The 19,930-nt window shown below is 42.6% G+C and overlaps 1 protein-coding gene across 1 annotated transcript in view; it reads left to right on the forward strand.

The window, feature by feature from the left end:
* Window positions 1–19,930, forward strand: part of GRM1 (glutamate metabotropic receptor 1) — a 442,426-nt gene that overhangs the window by 260,731 nt on the left and 161,765 nt on the right. The window lies entirely within an intron of this gene.

The following is a 19,930-nucleotide window of genomic DNA, read 5'->3' on the forward strand; positions in this document are numbered from 1 at the left end:
GGTCGACCCACGCCATCCATACCAGAGCCAGGGGTCCAGTCAGGCCCCATGGACATTATGGCTATGCTGGTCCAGGAGGAGATCCTACCGGGGCAAAGTATGGCGGAGGAAGTTGTGTTGGAGGAGGATTCCTTTTTCCTCATCCAGGAGGACTCTGGCTCCCTCCAGGAGGATACCACCATCCCTGAGCAACCCACCACCCCCCCGCCCAGCACGTCATCCCCCTCCAGGGCAAGCCCCTCCATTGTGGACCCCTCCCCTTCTCCCTCTGTCCGTGCCCGAGCCTCTCCTCCCAGGAAGGCTCTGTCAAAAACTAGGCATATATCCTCCAGCCTCCGTGACGGTCTGCTGGAGGAGCAGGCCCTGCAGACCCGCCATATAGGGGCCATGGTGGGAGATGTTCGACGCCTGGCGGACAGCATGGCATCCACCTCCACCTCTGTGCAGCATGCCCTCACCCTGCATGCAGACCGGGACAAACATGTCTCACAGAGCCTGGCGGAAATTAGTGGCAACTCCAAGGCCATAGTCACCTGCTTGGTGGCTCAGGAGAACGCCCCCGCTTTATTAAGCAGGATGGCAGCTGCGGTGGAGGCCAACACCGCTGCTGTGCAGGCCAACACCGCTGCAGTGCGGGAGGAGGGGAGAGTTACCCGCCGTCATCAGCGGGATACCACCACCCGCCAAATGCGGATGTTGGCCCAGACCAACACCATCCTCGCCCGCCTGGCCAACGCCATGGAGGGCATGCAGCCACCACCTGCGAGGACTGTGGAAGTAGGGGTTGATGCTCCTCCCCCCCCTCAATCCCCACCCCATGCCTCCTCCGCACCACGGAGATTGAGGAGCCAGAGCCGGGGCACCCTTGGCCCAAAGAAAAAAAAACAAAAATAATATAATTTCTACATTTATTTTATGCTCAGACTATTTTTTTATTTTTTTGTTGATATATGCTCAGGATATGAGTTTATTTTATTTTTTATATATGCTCAGAATATGAGTTTATTTTATTTTTTATATATGCTCAGGATATGAGCTTTTATATTTATTTGTAGTCCCTACACACGGTGAGGGTGTATACTACAGTGTGACTGGTGTGTGAATGGGGGGGGGGGTGGCACTCCTGCCGGAAAAGGGGTGTCACCCTCTGCCATGTGAAAGGTGTATGAATGGACAGCAACATAATTGGAGCCTTGACGCGGCGTTGCTGCTCCCTAATACCATGGGGTATTGTTGGGTCTAATCCAATTTGGGGTGCATGTGTCGTGTGTGTGCTAGGGACTACAGTGGTGTGCATACATGCATTATACTTGTGACAAGATCAGGGTGTGTTTAATGTGCAAAGAGACGTTCCACAAGACCATTCCGGATTGCTCTTCCCTCAGAAGATCCGGTAGTGTTTCTTGGGGGGGGGGGTTGCGTGGTTCGGGGGTAAGGTCATTGCGTAGCTCAATGTGCATGCCCCTTCTCTCAGCAAAATTGTGGAGAATACAACATGCCCCGACGATTTGGCACACAAAGTTGGGTGAATACAACAGGGTCCCCCCTGATTTATCCAGACATCTGAATCGAGATTTAAGGATGCCAAATGTGCGCTCCACCACCGCACGGGTACGTGCATGGGCTTCGTTAAATCTTTCCTCTCCTGGTGTTTGAGGGTTACGATATGGGGTCATCATGTGAGGTCCCAGGGCATATGCTGCGTCACCTGGAAGGGAAAAGACAGGAGGATGTTAGTCGTGCATGTGCCCCTTGTGATGTCTGCATCATGGGGCACGGGTGTCATACCTGACACCCATGTCACTCACCAATCAGCCAGCTGTCTCCATACATGTTCTGGTCAAACTCGGTTGGGATGGGGCTGTGTCGGTAAATAAAACTGTCATGGCTTGACCCTGGGTGTTTGGCACGGAGATGCCATATGAGGCCATGTGCATCCACAATCACCTGCATATTTATCGAATGCCAATGTTTCCTGTTGCAGTAGATATGCTCGAGGAGCCGGGGTGGGCGTAGTGCCACATGGGTACAATCTATTGCACCCACAGTGCGTGGAAATCTGGCTATTTCATAAAAATCAGTGATTGCCTTCTGCCGCAGGTCTGCCGTGGTTGGTTTGATATATTGTGTGCCCATGCGTCTGAGTATTGCAGGGATCACTTGGTGCACACACCTGCTAATGCTGGATTGGGACATCCCCGCCACCACTCCACCTGTGCGCTGAAATGAGCCACTTGCCAAAAAATTAAGGGTTGCGACTACCTTCACCAGTGGCTGCACTGCCTGTCCCCGATGGGTCGGGCTGCTGATGTCATCCTGCAGGATTGTTACCAACTCAAGGATGACTTCAGGGCTGAAGCGAAACATGCGATACACCTCATTATCACTCATCTCAAAAAGGTTGTAGCGCCCTCTGTAAATCCTCTCCCGTGCCCTCCTACGAGTCGGCTCAGTCAATAGAATATCAAGAACCATAGCTGCCCCTGGCATGTTGGTGCACAGATGTGAGGTCCCGAAAATGTGGGTGCTCTGCTTGTTCAGCTCGTCTGTCTAGGTGCTGCTGAAGTTGCGCGCTCCTTCAGATGACATTTGGCCATTTTTTGCTAACTTGCCCCTGCTTTTAGCAGGAGCAAGTTTGCCCGGGCAAAAAAGATTGCGCGCTTCCAGCGCAAGATGCGCATCACACGCGCATGTTTCTGAATCATCGGCAGTACCTAATTTGCATATTCGCTGAGGGAATTCCATGAAGGCGCAACTTACACCCCGCGCTAAAATGCGCTATAATTGCGCCGGAGCAGCGAGGCTGCGTGCGCGGGAAAATGGCCGCATTTCAGGCTTAAAGGGGTTGTAAAGACAAAAATATTTTCCTCTTAAATTAAAGTCTGACAGTAGCTGATAAAGTAAAAAGTAATGTTTTGCATTATAACTAGTTTGATACCTGTTTAAATCGAGCTGTTTTATTCACCTCCGTCACTCCTGAATCATTATTCTCACTGACTTCCTGGTTTGCGGTGCACATTCATTCTTGCTACATCACGGCCTAATGGGAACTACAGTTCCCATTAGGCTTACCCTTTATGCCTGTGAGAGATAAGAGAGCATCTTCACGCAGGGCTGTAGTCATAGGGAGGGGGTGAGCACATTCTGCTTTCCACCATGCAAAACGGCTCAGATGCTGGTGGAAATCAAGAAGAGGAGAGACAGGAAATGGCATTTTCAAACCTGGATTACTGTATTTTGGAGGTCAAAAGGAAAAACGAGGTAAGTGATATTTAAATGCTCTAGCTTACAGAAATCAATTGATCTAATAAAAAACGAACCTTTAGTGTTCCTTTAACTGGTTTACAGAATCAGCCGCAAATTTGCATGGGAGCAAATCAGTACTTGCGCGGCGCAAAACACACTTGCTCCCGCGCAAGTGCTTCTTGAATCTGGGCCATTGACTCCCAATCCAATGGGGCACCTCTCCAGTGACCACCTATCTACCACTTTGCACAGTATATATCACAGACATGCTGTGCTTCTGACTGCTGCATTTTTTAAACTATGTTGTATAATAAAACACTGTTGGACTTGTCACTTGTGGCACAGGAGTTAAGGTGTATTTTTTGAGAACATGTTTTTTTGGACATGCATGAGTATAGCGAGCATGTTTAGGTTCTATTTATTTATGCCTATTTATACCAAGAGAACTTTTTCTTTTGATATGCTGTGACCTCACATTTAGCAGCTTCTATTTCCTTGTCAAAGAAGTTTATTGTTTTTTACAGAAGACATAGGAACAGGTAGACAATGAAGAGGCCATCCAGTACATGAGTATACATAAAAGTAGTTGGGCAACGCACTTAAACATGCATTAAAGGAGCTAATGTTGATGGTTGCAATCAAACTCGGTTACAATCTGTATTAGTAGTAGGGATGGCATTGGATATGAAAATCATGAGTAAAAAGAAGAAGAGAGGAAGGGGGAAAAGAAGAGAGAGGAAAAGAAGGCGGGTATGAAGTGAGTTGGTTATGTATCAGGAATAGAACCAACAATTAACTCTGACCTGGAGATTGGGGGAGAAGGAAAGGGGGAACTAGCGATAGAGGGAGAAAGTTACCAGTGGAGGTAGCGCAGTTCTAATTCACAAGATAGCGAGGGGTGGGGAAAAACAGCAGTTTCTATTTCTTTAGTGTGCCCAGGAGTACCCCAAGTGTTTCACAACCCTAGAATGTGGAGCTGCCTGTGACTGTACAAGCAGACTACATCTTCTTTCCTGTTGCTTTAAAGTGAAAGGAGAGAGTTTGGTCAGGGGGACTTTAAATGAGGACAATCACTATGTAGAGTAAGCATGTGGGATATACAGTATTGCTTAATTGGGTTCCAACACGAAAGGGGGGAGTTAGTTAACTAACTCCCCCCTTTTGTGTTGGAACCCAATTACGCAATACTGTATATTCCACATGCTTACTCTACATAGTGATTGGCCTCATTTAACGTCCCCCTGACTAAACTCTCTCCTTTTTCTGTTCAAATTTGGGATGGAGGCCAATTACCCATGGTGCATTGGACCACATCATTCTCTCTTGCTTTAAAGTGGGTACAGATGGATCAAAATTTGGCCAGTTGAGAAGGAACTGGCAAACGGAAACATTGGAAAACGTTCATTAGATCAGAAGCTGCAGCCACTGATCAGGGTATTCTGACAGTGGAAGACTCCCACTGTCAGAGTCTATTGGCATAGTGGAGAGGATTCCTTCATCCACTTGGCTTGCGTGGATGGGGGAATCATTTTTTTTTCTCTCAGCCCATGTATACCAGCTTTAGACAGCTTCTGCCACCTCAGACACACAAATTAACCCAGGACTGGGGAGGAGGGATATTGCTGACATTCAACATCACAAGACTAATTTATCAGAAAGATTGTAGGAATTTTTTCTTGACAGTAAGGAGAGGAATCACATATCAGGCCTCGTACACACGACCAAGTTTCTCAGCAAAAACCAGCAAGAAACTTGCTGGGATTTTTTTTTTGCCGAGTAAACCGGTCGTGTGTACATTTTTCGACGAGGAAACTGTTGAGGATCCCGTCGAGCCAAAAAGAGAGCATGTCTTTTTTTTCCTCGATGGGAATGGAGAAACTTGCCTTGTCGAGTTTCTCGACAGCCTAACAAGGAACTTGACAAGGAAATTATGTGTTTCACCCGTCGAGTTCCTCGGTCGTGTGTACGAGGCTTTACAGTGCAGAGGAATGGGCTTTCTACACCAGAAATATAACATGGGTAACGTCTTTACACATTTTACACATGCAGATTACTAAGTGTGAAAAGCAGGGAAACTGTTATAATGTAATTTTTCTAAACAAGCAGCTCTTTCAGAAACATTTTGTTATTTTTTTTTTTAATGCATTTATGCTACTGAAAAGTAGATACACAGTCTGTCATTTGACTCGTTGAACTTTTTGCTGTAAAAACTGGCCTAAGGCATATGCAGTTTATACTGGGGCACCATACCAACATTAGCAAAGGGCACAATGTAATCCAAGGCCATTATTACATTCAAAAGACAACTGATAAAACATATTCATTATTCCATGGCATGGGTGAGCAGTATAGTCCTAACTGCAATATTTCTGATTAGAATCATTTCCAAACTCTTCTATTATCAATGTGTTCACAAGCTGTTACGAAGCCCTTGTCAGAACTCACACTGTTTACATGGCAACATGTCTTCCAATACAGATGAACATAAGAAAAATCAGACACAGATAGGAGATTATCTTCACTGCATGGAGACTAAATGCATATGGATGTATTTACTATTTATGTCAAGCAAGAATACCCAAGAATATCCACAGTCCTTGCATAAATTAGGCCAGTTATGGAAAAAAAATAATTTGAAGTAACATGCAAACAAATGTTCAAGTAGCCAATAAATGCTGAGAATCCTGATTCACTAACACATTGTTAGCAAGAAGAGATGAGACTTGACACCACTTTCAGCATTACTAGGTGACTCCTTCAAGATTCTCACCTTCGCTGCTCGAAGAGACACTGCATACATTTAAGTCTTGTTATAAAGAAAGAATTAAAGAAGGAATCAAAGGATAAGGAGTATGCAAATTTTTCTGGTGTGATTAAGATATTCTATAATAATATGTTGCCATCTACTGTTCACTTGCACAGCAGTGAAAATTAAAGCTTAGTTAATGTAAGGTCAGCTTCACTTTTATTGCCTATGAGGTTGTCAAAAAGCTGCCTAAATCTCTTTCTTGCTCACTGACTAACTCAATAACTAGATTTGTCTCCATATGATTGCAATTCAAGACAGACAAGCCGTATATAAGGGTTTTAAGTATCATCATTTTATAAATTCTGATATACTATCCATGTGACCATTACAATATCAACTAAAATTAACATTTTAGCTAAATAAATGTATTAACTTAAATAAACAATAAACATTAATCTAATGTATATATCTTGGTGAGTTTTATCAAGTATTTATAACTTTTCCTTTTGCCCTGGCTTAAGATTTTCTTTAGCTGTGCAGACATTCTATCCTTTATTTGTATTCAGTCATTTATATATATATATCATTTATGTATAAGGGACATGTGCATGCATAGAACTGAATGCATAATGTATCTGGTGGAATATTCCGAATGTAGAGCAGGCCAAAATTAACATATGAGGATGGTTACTGGAAAAAAAAATGTTTTTGTTAAGTTAGGAGCCACACTCAACCATATGCTGGGGATTTTTGAATTGTAGTACATTTTCCTACATGTTTGTATTGTTCAAGTTTATTTACATGGGACAAGTAAACCGTTAAAGTTATATTAAAACACTTTGCTTTGGGGGCTGCTACTCTGTGTGTCTATTCAGACACAGAGCCCAGGCTCTACCCTGCCCCACTCTCTCCTCATTGGCTCACTGAATTTGATTGACAGCAGTGGGAGGCAATAGCGCCTGCTACTATCTCAGTCAATGAGGAGAGAGAGTCCCCGGACTGCGTGGCTCTTGTGCAACATTGCTGGATTGCGATGGGGCTCAGGTAAGTATTAGGGGAGCTGCTGCACACAGAAGGTTTTTTATCTTCATGCATAGAATGCCTTTAGAACCCCTTTAAAGACACGTGTAGGGATCTTCTGCCCTTACCTATCTGTAAATAGCACTGCTGCCAAATGTTCACAGAGATTATTTATATACATAACTTTCTGCCTCTGTGTTTCTGAAACCCCAGGAGGAGGAAGTGGAGAGAGAAAGAACTGAGCCACATGGCACACAGGGGCTACTGCTGCTGTATTTCCCCCCCAGACCAGAAGCAGAGACTATTATGCAAGTATTCATATGCTCTAATAGTTCTTGAGTATGTTTCTGAATCTTTGTGACTAACAGAATATCTCGGTTCTATTATTATTTTCCCACATGCGCAGTCCCAGATAGCTAGGTCTTTGCTACTGTATGTGTGCAGTGGTCACCTTCCAGTATTTTAGTAGGTGAACCTGTTTATTGCAGTACAGTTTATATGGAGCTCCTGTTATTTTAGTTAACCCTGTTTCTTATAGTCTGGGATTTTATGGCTAGTTTAAGCTCAGGGATCAAACACCAGCATAGAATAGAGTCAGGTTGGGCATCTGACACTTCTGGTGGTTAGAGCTGCAGTTGCATGTCACATTAGAAACAACTTGGCACTAAAACATATAATATATAAGCTGAATCTGAGTTCCAGTGCCACACCACCGTTTCTGTGTGAGAAACTGAGTTCCAGGCTGGTTGGACAATAGCTGGGGGGTCTCACCATCATCTCTAATCTTGTTTTCAGGTCTCCAATACCAAGACAAATGCTGGATTGAAATCATCTTCATTTCCTGCAACTGGATTTTGCTGTAATATTGGTGCCTCTATTAATAACTATATATACCTGGGTATATGTGCATAATTACACTAGGTCCTTTACTGTTAAAAGGGAAGAAAAATGCATTTCGTCACTAATCTGATGTCGTCCTGAGGCGCGGGTGGTGTACTGACTCACCTCTTAATTTAGTGAGCACATACAACCAAACCTCGTTCTGAATTGTAGGTGGCTGATATTAAGGACACCATTTTGTGTGTAGGAAAGCTGACACCCAAACCAAAAGCCCTTAAGAGAATGGGAAGCACTGATTAGTCAAAACACTCACCACTATACCAATGATTAAAAATCTAAGGAAATTTGCATAGTTGGTACGGAAAAAATGGTACTGGAAGTCATAACATTCAGGAAGTCATAAATAGTGGTTGTAACGGCTACCCACTGGTGTGAGGGTCTCAGCCGTTGGAGACGTCCTTTTCCCTGGCAAGCTGCGATATGCAAGTACCGCCGGTATATCCCATCGAACGCCCTTCCAAGAAACGAGACGTGCTACGTTTGCAGAGTCAAGCAGACTGACTTTATTTGGCATATTTCACCTGCTTATATCTGCTTACAACTGTTACAAGAACAATGACAGTTTCCGCCCCCCCTTCACCCAGTAGGGGGCTTCAACACAGACCCCCTGAAACAATGACATCTCCTTGAATTAATCACTTGGCCAGTCTCTAGACACTTCGGCACCGCACCCCACTTAACATTTTCTGGCCAGGCACATTACTTTCTCAATAGAATTCAATTAACCTTTAAAACAATTATCACTCACACAAAATCCCTATCAACACCTCACAGGGGGGCTGTTACCTGCACACAAGAGAGAGTTCATTAGCTATGCGAAGGGAACATTAGCATTCAGTAATGAAATAGACTTGTCCAATTAACCCTTTGAGCTCAGAATACAATGTGGTACATCCAATTGTGACAAGCCATGCAGTTCCTTGTAGTCCTTCCTGCATGAAGATTATAACTGTCCCGGCAGCATGCATATGTCCGTTACACTACTCCCCTTTTGTGAAACACTCCGGCAGACCCGGATTGATCCTTTTCGGATCAACTTGGGGATGTCCGGTCTGCTGTTAGGGTAAAAGTTCCGTTTGCCTGGACAGTCCGTCGGCCTTCCCATTGGCTTACCAGGTCGGTAGCTGATGGTGACGGTGAAGAATAGAATTCAATTCTGGAACAGTCACTTGCTTTGCTCTCTCAATGGCTCCCAAAACCTGTTGCTGATGCTCTTGGGACAGATACGGCACCACCTGGATGCAAATCCCATTTAATCTTTTGACAATTTCCGCCTGTTTGTGCATTTCAATGTTCAAGCCACGGGACATCTCATAATACATGACATAGTGTCGTTGAATCTCTGATTTCTCACTGGCCAACTTGTCACATTCCCATTTTAGACTGTGATATTGTGCCGGATCTACAGTACATGTCGGGGAAGGTAGTCTTACCCGGTTCTCGGCAGCAAGCGGGTTGATTCCAGCAACGCGGGTGGTCACGGGACAAGCAGCAGCAGGTGTAGGTAAATAAGCCGAAGTCAGAGGGCCAATGTCGTTGCCCAGCACCACCTCGGCAGGTAGGTTGTCCATGATACCAACTGTGGTCTTTCCTGACCCGGCTCCCCAGTCTAAGTGCACCCGGGTGGTGGGTACGCGAAATACAGCACCCCCTGCGACCCGGACGGCAACTGTGCGAGTGGACACGTTCTCTGGCTTTACCAGATGTTTTTGAATCAGAGTGATAGTAGTCCCGGAATCTCTTAGGCCTTGTGCTACTTGTCCATTCACTCGTACCTCCTGACGGTGATGCTGACGGTTATCCGGAGAGGCCGCTTGTATTGGGTCTGCCTCATACCAAATTCCCAGACATTCCTCAGGGCCCCCCTCGGTCTCCAGGCAGTGGGCCGCAGAGGGACGTGATGGAGTGACCTCTGTGTTGGGTGTTGTGCGTCTCCAATTGTTATTTGTAGCTCTCAAAGGGCAATAACGAGCAATATGTCCCATGTCGCTGCAGTGATGGCACGTCACCCTAGGCGAATCCCGGGGGTAGTTGCTAGGCCCCTGAGGACGTGGTGGGACTGGAGCCCGAAACTCTGGGCGTGGGGTGACGGTTGGAGTACGCGGTTCTACCTTATGAGCCAGCCGTGTAGTACCCTGGCTTACTTTCCTTGTTTCCGCGTACTCATCTGCTAGCTGAGCCGCCTCGTTTAAGTTAGCGGGACGGCGATCTCGTACCCAGTCTTGTATGTCTGCGGCCAGGTCTTGGAAGAAATGTTCCATTAGGAACAGCTGCAATACTTCCTCCCCGGTGTTGGCCTTGCACCCTTGGACCCAAAGGGATGCCACCCTTTGTAACTGGTTGGCCCATTCCATGTGGGAGTCCACAGCCATCTTCTTGGACTCCCGGAAGCGCCGGCGGTAGGCTTCTGGCGTTACGGCATATCGGGTTAGCAGCGCCTTTTTAACTTGCTGATATTGTAAAATATCCTCTGGAGCAAGAGCCCGAAAGGCTTCATTGGCTTTGCCCGACAATTTCCCCGACAAAATAGTGACCCATTGGTCTGGTGGTACCTGGTGTAGTGAGCACTGCCTCTCAAAGTCCGCCAAATATCCATCGATTTCCTCCTCACTTTCTACAAAAGCTTTAAATGCCGTGAACGGTATTTTCTTTCCTGTAGCAGCAGGTGGGGGGGTAGGAACTGCAGGTGTAATGGGCTGTCTCGCTCTTACCAGTTCCAGTTCTTGTCCCCTCTTCGTTTGTATCTCTTCCCTTGCTTCCCGAAACAGCTGGTTGATTAGTTCCACGGACGTTTCTGGATACAAGGATAATCTCCACTGTACAATCCCAGTAATTACATCTTCTTCGCTGACCGGTGCAAGGGGCTCCGTTCCTTCCATGGATCCATCCATTTCGTCCAGCTCCAGCAGTTCAGCTATCAGCTCCCTCCGTGGTCTGTTGCTGGCGCTCCTACCACGACTCTCTAATAAATCTTTCAGTGTGGATCTTTTCAGCCTGGCGTACTGCGACTCCATTCAGCACTTGCTCTTTGGATAAAAGGACCATCCCACCGCTGCCAACCAATGTAACGGCTACCCACTGGTGTGAGGGTCTCAGCCGTTGGAGACGTCCTTTTCCCTGGCAAGCTGCGATATGCAAGTACCGCCGGTATATCCCATCGAACGCCCTTCCAAGAAACGAGACGCGCTACGTTTGCAGAGTCAAGCAGACTGACTTTATTTGGCATATTTCACCTGCTTATATCTGCTTACAACTGTTACAAGAACAATGACAGTTTCCGCCCCCCCCTTCACCCAGTAGGGGGCTTCAACACAGACCCCCTGAAACAATGACATCTCCTTGAATTAATCACTTGGCCAGTCTCTAGACACTTTGGCACCGCACCCCACTTAACATTTTCTGGCCAGGCACATTCCTTTCTCAATAGAATTCAATTAACCTTTAAAACAATTATCACTCACACATAATCCCCATCAGCATACACCTCACAGGGGGCTGTTACCTGCACACAAGAGAGAGTTCATTAGCTATGCGAAGGGAACATTAGCATTCAGTAATGAAATAGACTTGTCCAATTAACCCTTTGAGCTCAGAATACAATGTGGTACATCCAATTGTGACAAGCCATGCAGTTCCTTGTAGTCCTTCCTGCATGAAGATTATAACTGTCCCGGCAGCATGCATATGTCCGTTACAGTGGTAAAAAACTGAAATATTCAGACATCTAATTTTAAATGCAGATCTTCATGGAGACAAAAAAAAAATGTCATAACATGCCATCCACATTAGTACATGCCATCCACACTAGTACTAATCAGTAACCAGCATGGATACCATACAACCTCCGTATCAATAACAGAAAAAAACACACATAGAGAACAGGATCAACTAGAACAAATTGGCTGATATAATCAAATCAAAAGTCACCCCATTATAAAATGTAATGTTGCTTTGCAGCCTTAAATGAAGACAGACACAGTTTTTGTTTTATCCAGCTGTAATTACTAGTGCGACTTATGACATCCAAGTGAAAGATATAACACCAACCTGTCCAAAAAAATACAAAATAAAATAAAAAACAGAATCACTGAGTTGGAAAAACGTATGTCAGTATTTTATTGGACCACATTTTGCTTTATTAGAGCCTTTAATCTGTTGGGATATGTCTCTACTAACTTTGCACATCTAGACTTTGCAATATTTGCCCACTCTTCTTTGCAGAACTGCTCGAGTTCAGTAGAATTTGATGGTGACCATTTGTGAACTGCAGACTTCAAGTGATTCCACAGATTGTCAATGGGGTTTAAGTCTGAGCTCTGACTAGGACATGCAAGAACCTTCACCTTTTTCTCCTTCAAACACTGTGTGGTAATTTTTGCTGTGTGCTTTGGAATATTGTCATGTTGTAAGGTAAACCTTTGCGCCTTTTTTACTTGTTTAAGGTAAACCTTCTACCCATTGACAACTTTCTGGCAGAGGGAAGCAGATTTTCCTCAAGAATTTGATAGTATTTTGCCACATCAATTTTTCTTCTATCCTGACAAGTGCTCCAGTCCCTGCTGCAGAGAAACACCCCCATATTACTACCTCCATGCTTTACTGTAGGAATAGTGTATTTTGGATGGTGAGCTGTATTGGATTTCTGCCAGAAATATCGTTTGGTTTTGAGGCCAAATAATAAAATTTTCGTCTCATCTATGTGCATAAAAAGAATGGTCATTTCCCAACATCCATTATTCTCACAGGACAAAAAAGGACACTGTGTTCTGTTTATTTAAACAAATTATAACAGCGAGGCAATGACTGGAGGGTTTTTTCTAAGACACGTTCGTCAAAATGTGTTTGAGTCAAAGATCATAAATTAATGTGATATGGGTGAAGATTTGTACTTGTTTGTCTTTGAAGCTTGACATGCAGTAAATATCTAAACTAGATTTCTGCCATGTTTTAACCTGAATAATTTATTCATTGGCCTTCCAACTATTAGTTTGACTCAAAAAAGCTGTTTATTTAGAAAAAGCTAGTCATGTAATTCACAAGTCCAAGACATAAAAACTGTCAAGCCTGTTAGGGTCATCTAATAGTTTTGCTATTTAGATATCATTCAGTAATTAAATAATTATACATATAAGTAAACTTCTAAAAATCCATAGTAGCCATGATTCACCTTATTTACAACTCCATTATTTGGGCTGCAGGCTTACAGTAAACCTTTGAATCTTAAAATTGCTACCTTAAAGGCTAAGTTCACCTTTGTTTTCGAAAATCCAACTGCTCCTGTATGTACCAATATACAATTAATGTACATTAATTGCAAAAAAAATAAAAGCTTTCTTTGATTTTGAGAACAACGCCTTACCTTAGCTCTTGCTGTTTTTCTTAAAAAGCTTCATCACTTGCTGGCATGTAGATTTGGGATGGAGAACCCAGTAAGACACAGAAATTAGTTTACTAGCTGACCTCATTAGCCTATCAATTATGTTTGCACAGTATCCCTCGCATTTCTCCACACTGCATTTTCCTGGCTTCCCCAGAGTCCCTCCATATGGGCCCAGGCCACATTCTACACTCATGCTACACACATGCTACACTCCCTGGGGCTGCATGCATTCCACGGGAAACCCCTAATTTAGTGCAAGAGCTTGCTTAATTGGATACAGAATGATTGGATAGATGGTGTGTCCTATTTTTGTACAGACATTGTACAATCAGATTTTATAGTGTATGGCCACATTTATACATTATGTGCTTTCAGTGTCATTAACGTGTTTCACAAATCAAGGTTCGCTTAGTCATAATCAGAATATAAGATTATGACTAAGCAAACCTTAATTCGTTAAACGCGTTAATATTGCCATGCCTACATAGAGGTCTGATGATGTCTTATGATGTATCTTGATGGATTTTCATCTTCAATAAAGTATTCATCACTGCTTAATAGCTGGGAGTGCAGTCAACCTTTCTTGAACCATTGGCTCTTATTCAGGCTGTGGACTGGACCTGCACCACAAGGTTGAAAGGGGCAATTGTTCCCACCTGGAGCTGCACACTGTATCAGAACACAGGAGCAAACACACACATTTTGCCACATGAAAAAATGGGTGACAAATGCAGCAAAACATGCAGTAAAAATCATGCAACAGGCTGCCCTATGTGTGTCATTGGAGAAAAGAGCCAATAAACATGTGCTCCCTCTACTCTAGGTGTGAATGGGGCCTGAAAGTGAAATTGGTACATTTACATATGAACAATAAGGCTCCTTTTATATCTGTGTGTTTCCAAATGCATGACAAACTGCACAGAAAATGCACGCTTTGACATGCATTTCTGAAACACTGCAAATGTGCATCGTGTTTGTGCTGTCATTGAATGTTAAAGACTCCCCAAGTGCAGCAAATGCACCAAACACTTCAGTAACACACCATGCTCTACTCCAAAAAAAGTTTTGGAGCTTTTCTGGGGCAATTGTAGTGCATAGGGCAGTCCATTTACGTGAATAGGCTGCCCTATCCATGATGAGTGAAAACACACAAAAACACTCAAATTATGCAGGGATGTGAGTTTTCACTACATGGAGATGTGAACAAGGCCTGACAACTGAGTGTCTCTGTCTACTTCCTCCTATGTACTTGCATAAAGATGGCTATACACAATGCAATCTGATTGCATAATCTCTGTACAATTTCTTTTTCAAATAACAATTTTTATTTTGTACAGTTTAGTAAAAACAGAATAGCAGTACAAACATATAAAAAGGTACAAAAGTATAACGATAAGTGCTCGTGCCTGTCCAAAGTTTCCCCAGCACAGAAGAGGGGAGGGACAAACACCCTCACTCTCCATTGCCGGTCCTTCCACCAATATTGGAGACAAGTGGCACAGGACTGTACAACAGTAGCATCACAGTAAATTGTACACTCAGAAACATTCAAATGTAATTGAGAATCAGAGAGAGAGAGGAGAAAGAGGGGGAAGAGAAAAGAAGGCAGACTAGAAAGGGTAGAATAGCGAGGTACCTCGATGTTCTGGCCGTCGGCTCACTGCGGATCCTCCCGAGAATGCCACCTCTCCCAGACAACGTCATGGTCATCTAACTTGTCCCGGATCCTGGCCGTCATTTTTTCCATGAGCTCTACGTCCTTGACCCTGGCATAGAGGGCCTCCTGGGATGGGGGTAATGGCTTCTTCCAGTGGAGGGCTATCAAGCACCTCGCTGCTGTAAGAATATGTCTAAGTAGCTTCTTATAGGGTTTGGCTATTTGCGGTTGAGATAGGCCCAGGAGGAAAAGGGAGAGGGGTATGGGCGCCTCAAAGAGGTGGGACAGGAGCTCCTGTGTTGAGGTCCAGAACAGGACAATCAGAGGGCAGGTCCAGTATATGTGAAATAGAGTGCCCCAGACTTGTTGGCAGTGCCAGCGGCGGTCAGAGGCAGAGGGATAAACCCTATGGAGTATGTCTGGAGTCAGGTACCAAAAGAAAATAACTTTATAGGTATTCTCCTTGTAAAAGGTACACAAAGAGCTCTTGGCCGCCTGCCTCCAGACCGCCACCCACGCCTCCTCCGGGATCACCTCCCCCAGCTCCTTCTCCCAGCAGAGCGTATAGGCATGTTTACCCCGGTCTTGTATAGAGTACTCGTTAAGGATTCGGTATATGTCTGATATTAAGCCCCTGCGCGCCGTGCCCTTGAGCATAATACGCTCGAACGGGGAAGGTTTCAAAAATTGGAAGCGAGGGGCTATCGTTTGGGCGTAGTGGTGAATCTGTAAATAACTAAAAAATGCCTGTCATGGGAGGTTACATGCAGGCATCATCCACTTTTCTCACCATGAGAGAACTAATCCTGAGAGATGCCATACAGTCATTGATGGGGTGCATACATGTAGACTGGCTGCAAAGCGATCAGTAGCACTAAGATGTAACAAAGAATGAAAAACAGTATTTTATTTTAAAATAGAAATTGTTTATGATACACAGTAATTTAATAAACTGAATGTCATTCGGGTAGAACATGATATATGGAAAAAATATAGCTGTGCTGCATAAAGTTAAGTTCTGAATAGTACCTAGCGTACACCCAGAATTGAATATTCTTGTTGATAATAATAAACCAAAAGAATGAAAAAAACACCACAAATTGGTTTAAATGCGCAACACAATAAAATGGCGATGACTGTCAATAAGTGTGGTGTCAATAGAAAAAAAGAGAGAGCTCCACTAATAATAAAACCAGATGGGTCTCTAAACACACGTGATGTGACACAGTGAACACAAAAAAATGAATGAAAATATACATTTTAAATCAAATATCAGTCCAAATAATTAAGATTGGTGGTCTCTCTAAAAGGACCTGACCAATGTTGATATCCATGAAGACATGCAATACACCACCAGAATAGTGCTGTTCTTAGATTGAGAAAAGAAATTCCTCCACCATTAAAAGTACTGCCGCTTACCAAATTTAAATATCTCGTATTAAGGAGATCATATGCGCTTAATGCTCACAGCCTAGCCAAATGCTAATAGATCCCTGCAGTAATCTTCCACTTCCTGGTGCACGTATCTCGATAAGATCTATAAATCATCCGCTCAGTGATAGCACAGATTCAAGCAGAAGAAAACAAAACAGACTCCCATAGCGTAATCCAGTCGGATTAAATTTAATATGGTTAAAAACAAATACACTCACATTTAGGAGATGGATAAAAAGCGAATCAGAATAGATGTAGCCGGCCAACTTGCTTCCACAGCCCGTAGCTTCCAATGACTTCCGTGGATCGTTGAGGTGACGTCAGCATGCCGCTCCTCCCTAAGGAGGAAGTGCACCAGGAAGTGGAAGATTACTGCAGGGATCCATTAGCATTTGGCTAGGCTGTGAGCATCAAGCACATATGATCTTCTTAATAAGAGATCTTTAAATTTGGTAAGCGGCAGTACTTTTATTGGTGGAGGAATTTCTTTTCTCAATCTGAGAACAGCACTATTCTGGAGGTGTATTGCATGTCTTCACAGATATCAACATTGGTCAGGTCCTTTTAGAGAGACCACCAATCTCAATTATTTGGACTGATATTTGATTTTGAATTTATAATTTCTTTAAAAAAATTGTGTTCACTGTGTCACATCACATGTGTTTAGAGACCCATCTGGTTTCATTATTAATGGAGCTCTCTCTTTTTTTCTATTGACGCCACAATTATTGACAGTCATTGCCATGTTATTGTGTTGCACATTTATACCAATTTGTGGTGTTTTTTTCATTCTTTTGGATTATTATTATGAACAAGAATATTCAATTCTGGGTATACGCTCGGTACTATTCAGAACTTAACTTTATGCAGCTCAGCTATATTTTTTCCATATTGTCATTATTGTGTATATCTCACAGTATTAGCCGCAGTAGTCCATTAGTTTTTATTTTATTTTGCATTAATAGACAGCGCAGTATTTTCCATTCCATAGAACATGATATACATCATTAGAATAAAAAACAAAGCAAAAAAAAAAAGCAGTAACTTATTTTTGCGTCATATTCCCCTAATAAAAAAATATCAATAATTACCCAAAATGAATGCTATATTTACCATTTGAATCTCTTGTTTATGTCACTTTGGACATATTCAATGTTTTTAAAAGCAGTAAAGAATCTGTACTGTAATCTGATAGTATAAATCTATAGGGTTAATATATGGTCACTACTTGTTCATACCTTGCTATATAATAATTGTAGCAGGGGTTTGATTTCAATGCGGATTACATGAATATGTACATTAGAGAATTGGTTGCTGATAGTAGATAATAATATATTATTTTATAACATTCTATAAGTTTGATAATAGTGAATATGTGGATCCATCCTCCATTTTTTATAAGTAGTTAAGATGGCTGCTTTAGCTTATGTGATAAACAACGTCTTGGGGACTTTCCTGACATTAGGTCTATTGGAAATGTGTAAGAAGGCAATATGTAAGGGGGTGATATGTTGGATGGTAATTTGCTTTAGGTATGGCATGTGTATGTAGATAAGATAAGGTGATGTGCCATGAGCCCATGTTGCTTTTGATAAGGAGTCCTAGAAAATTGGGCCCCTCGATAATTGTCATATCAAAGCATATGCTGATGCATGTAAAGGCATGCTCTGTGCTCTCCACGGTGGCAATAAAGTATTGATTTGGAACTCATATCGCATCTGAAGGTTGATTTCCTTACAAAAACAGAACAGTCGAGATTAGGATCTCTACTCATAGATTAGAAAGTAATATTGCACAGACCTTACTTGACTTGTACCCTGTGATTGATTTCACCTTTACTGGAGGCATGTGTTAAAAATTTAGAATTATTAAATATTGAATGAGAAAGATTTTGCACATATGTACTGGGTTGACAAAGTAACTTACTATCATTGTAATAAAGAATTTAAATGGCATTATGAATGGATTGCTATGAAGTTATTTGCTATGCCTAAAGTACAACTAAAGACTTTTAATTCTTAGCATAATAAAGTAATAGGGATTCCAAGCAGCACTGTAAAAAGATTCATTTGGGCCCAGAAATTATTCATATCCCCCGAAATCTATGTAAGTATTTTCCATTACTGACCAAATCCATAGGGTATGGTGGGTTTAGGCTATTGAATTGATAGAGCATCATATCCAGCAGCCCTTGAGCTTTCCAACTGAATTCTATGTCCCAGCATGCTATGTAATCTGCTGATTGTTTGGAGTGAGGCTAGGTGTTGTCTACCATTGATTGAAATGCAAGGACCTTGATAATTAACAGTCTCTATGATAAAAGTCTTGCATGATGTGATGTCACCACATTGTAGCTTGCTTCTAGGAAATGTAGTCAACACACCTAAGCTTTGATTTTTTGAGTTAGCCGCAGAGTCCTCACCAGACAACAGGAAGTGAGGAAAGAGACTTGCCCATACACAAAAGGAAAGTTCCTTTCTGATGTTACTGATCAAACCTGCTAAAATAAACATAACTATGTTAGGTTTTTCTCATGCTAGATTATATGGCTGTTTAGATATATACCAATTTAAAAGTATAGCTGTCATTACAGAAATCTGGAGCACACTCCAGGCCCATTGCCTCCCATCTTAAATGGCACACCAATCCCATCACAGTTCTAAAGGTTTTTTATATGGAATTACATTTTATTGACATCAATGTCACTTTACTGTACAGTCCAATGTTTTGTGTTGCCTGCCTTGTTATACAGAATTATTCCTAGACAGGAATTCAGTTGTATGTTGAAAAATATCACCACCCATATTTATGCATGAATGCTCTTATAGCTTTTTTTTTTTTTTATTACATTATTATTAACATAGGGGTCAATGTACTAAAGACAAAGAGGCATTTTTCTTTGTAAGGGAAGTTGAACTTTGCAAAGCAATTTGCACCATAGCTTAGTGAATGAGAAGAAGGTTTGCTGTTGTCCATCATCCAATCAATATACAATCAAAAATGCTGCTTCCTTGAACATAATTGGATATTTTTTCCAATTCACCACATTCGCTCTGGGACAACGTCACTTACAAAATGAACCACCTATTTGGTTTAGGTATATCAACATCATTGTATATGTACAGGGGCTTTTTACTCATTTAAAAATTGTTTTATAATTACCTCTATGGCTGTGGTATCAGTGAGAGCATTAATGACCTGCAGTCCTAGGCTCAAAAATGTGCAAAAGCTTTCTCTGAGATACAGAACTGTAAGCCAGCTGCTTTCCAATGGGTTACTTGCAACAGCCAAGGCTAAGCACAATGGTAGACAGAGGAGACAACAGCCTATAAATAATGACCTTTGCTTTGTGGAAACGGTTACTGTTTGTGGGACCATCATAGTTTCAAGGGCCCCTAAGATGCATACAATTTTCAAACATGTAGCATTCACTGGGTAGTTTTTCTTCTGCATGGCACTGTGTATCCATCTCTTTGTTCACTGCAAACAGAAATCTTTACCACCAAATGTTGCTATTTGAAGTGCATCACTTATAGGAGAAACC

The sequence above is a fragment of the Rana temporaria genome, chromosome 4 (genome assembly GCF_905171775.1).
Source record: "Rana temporaria chromosome 4, aRanTem1.1, whole genome shotgun sequence".
Taxonomy (NCBI): Eukaryota; Metazoa; Chordata; class Amphibia; order Anura; family Ranidae; genus Rana; species Rana temporaria.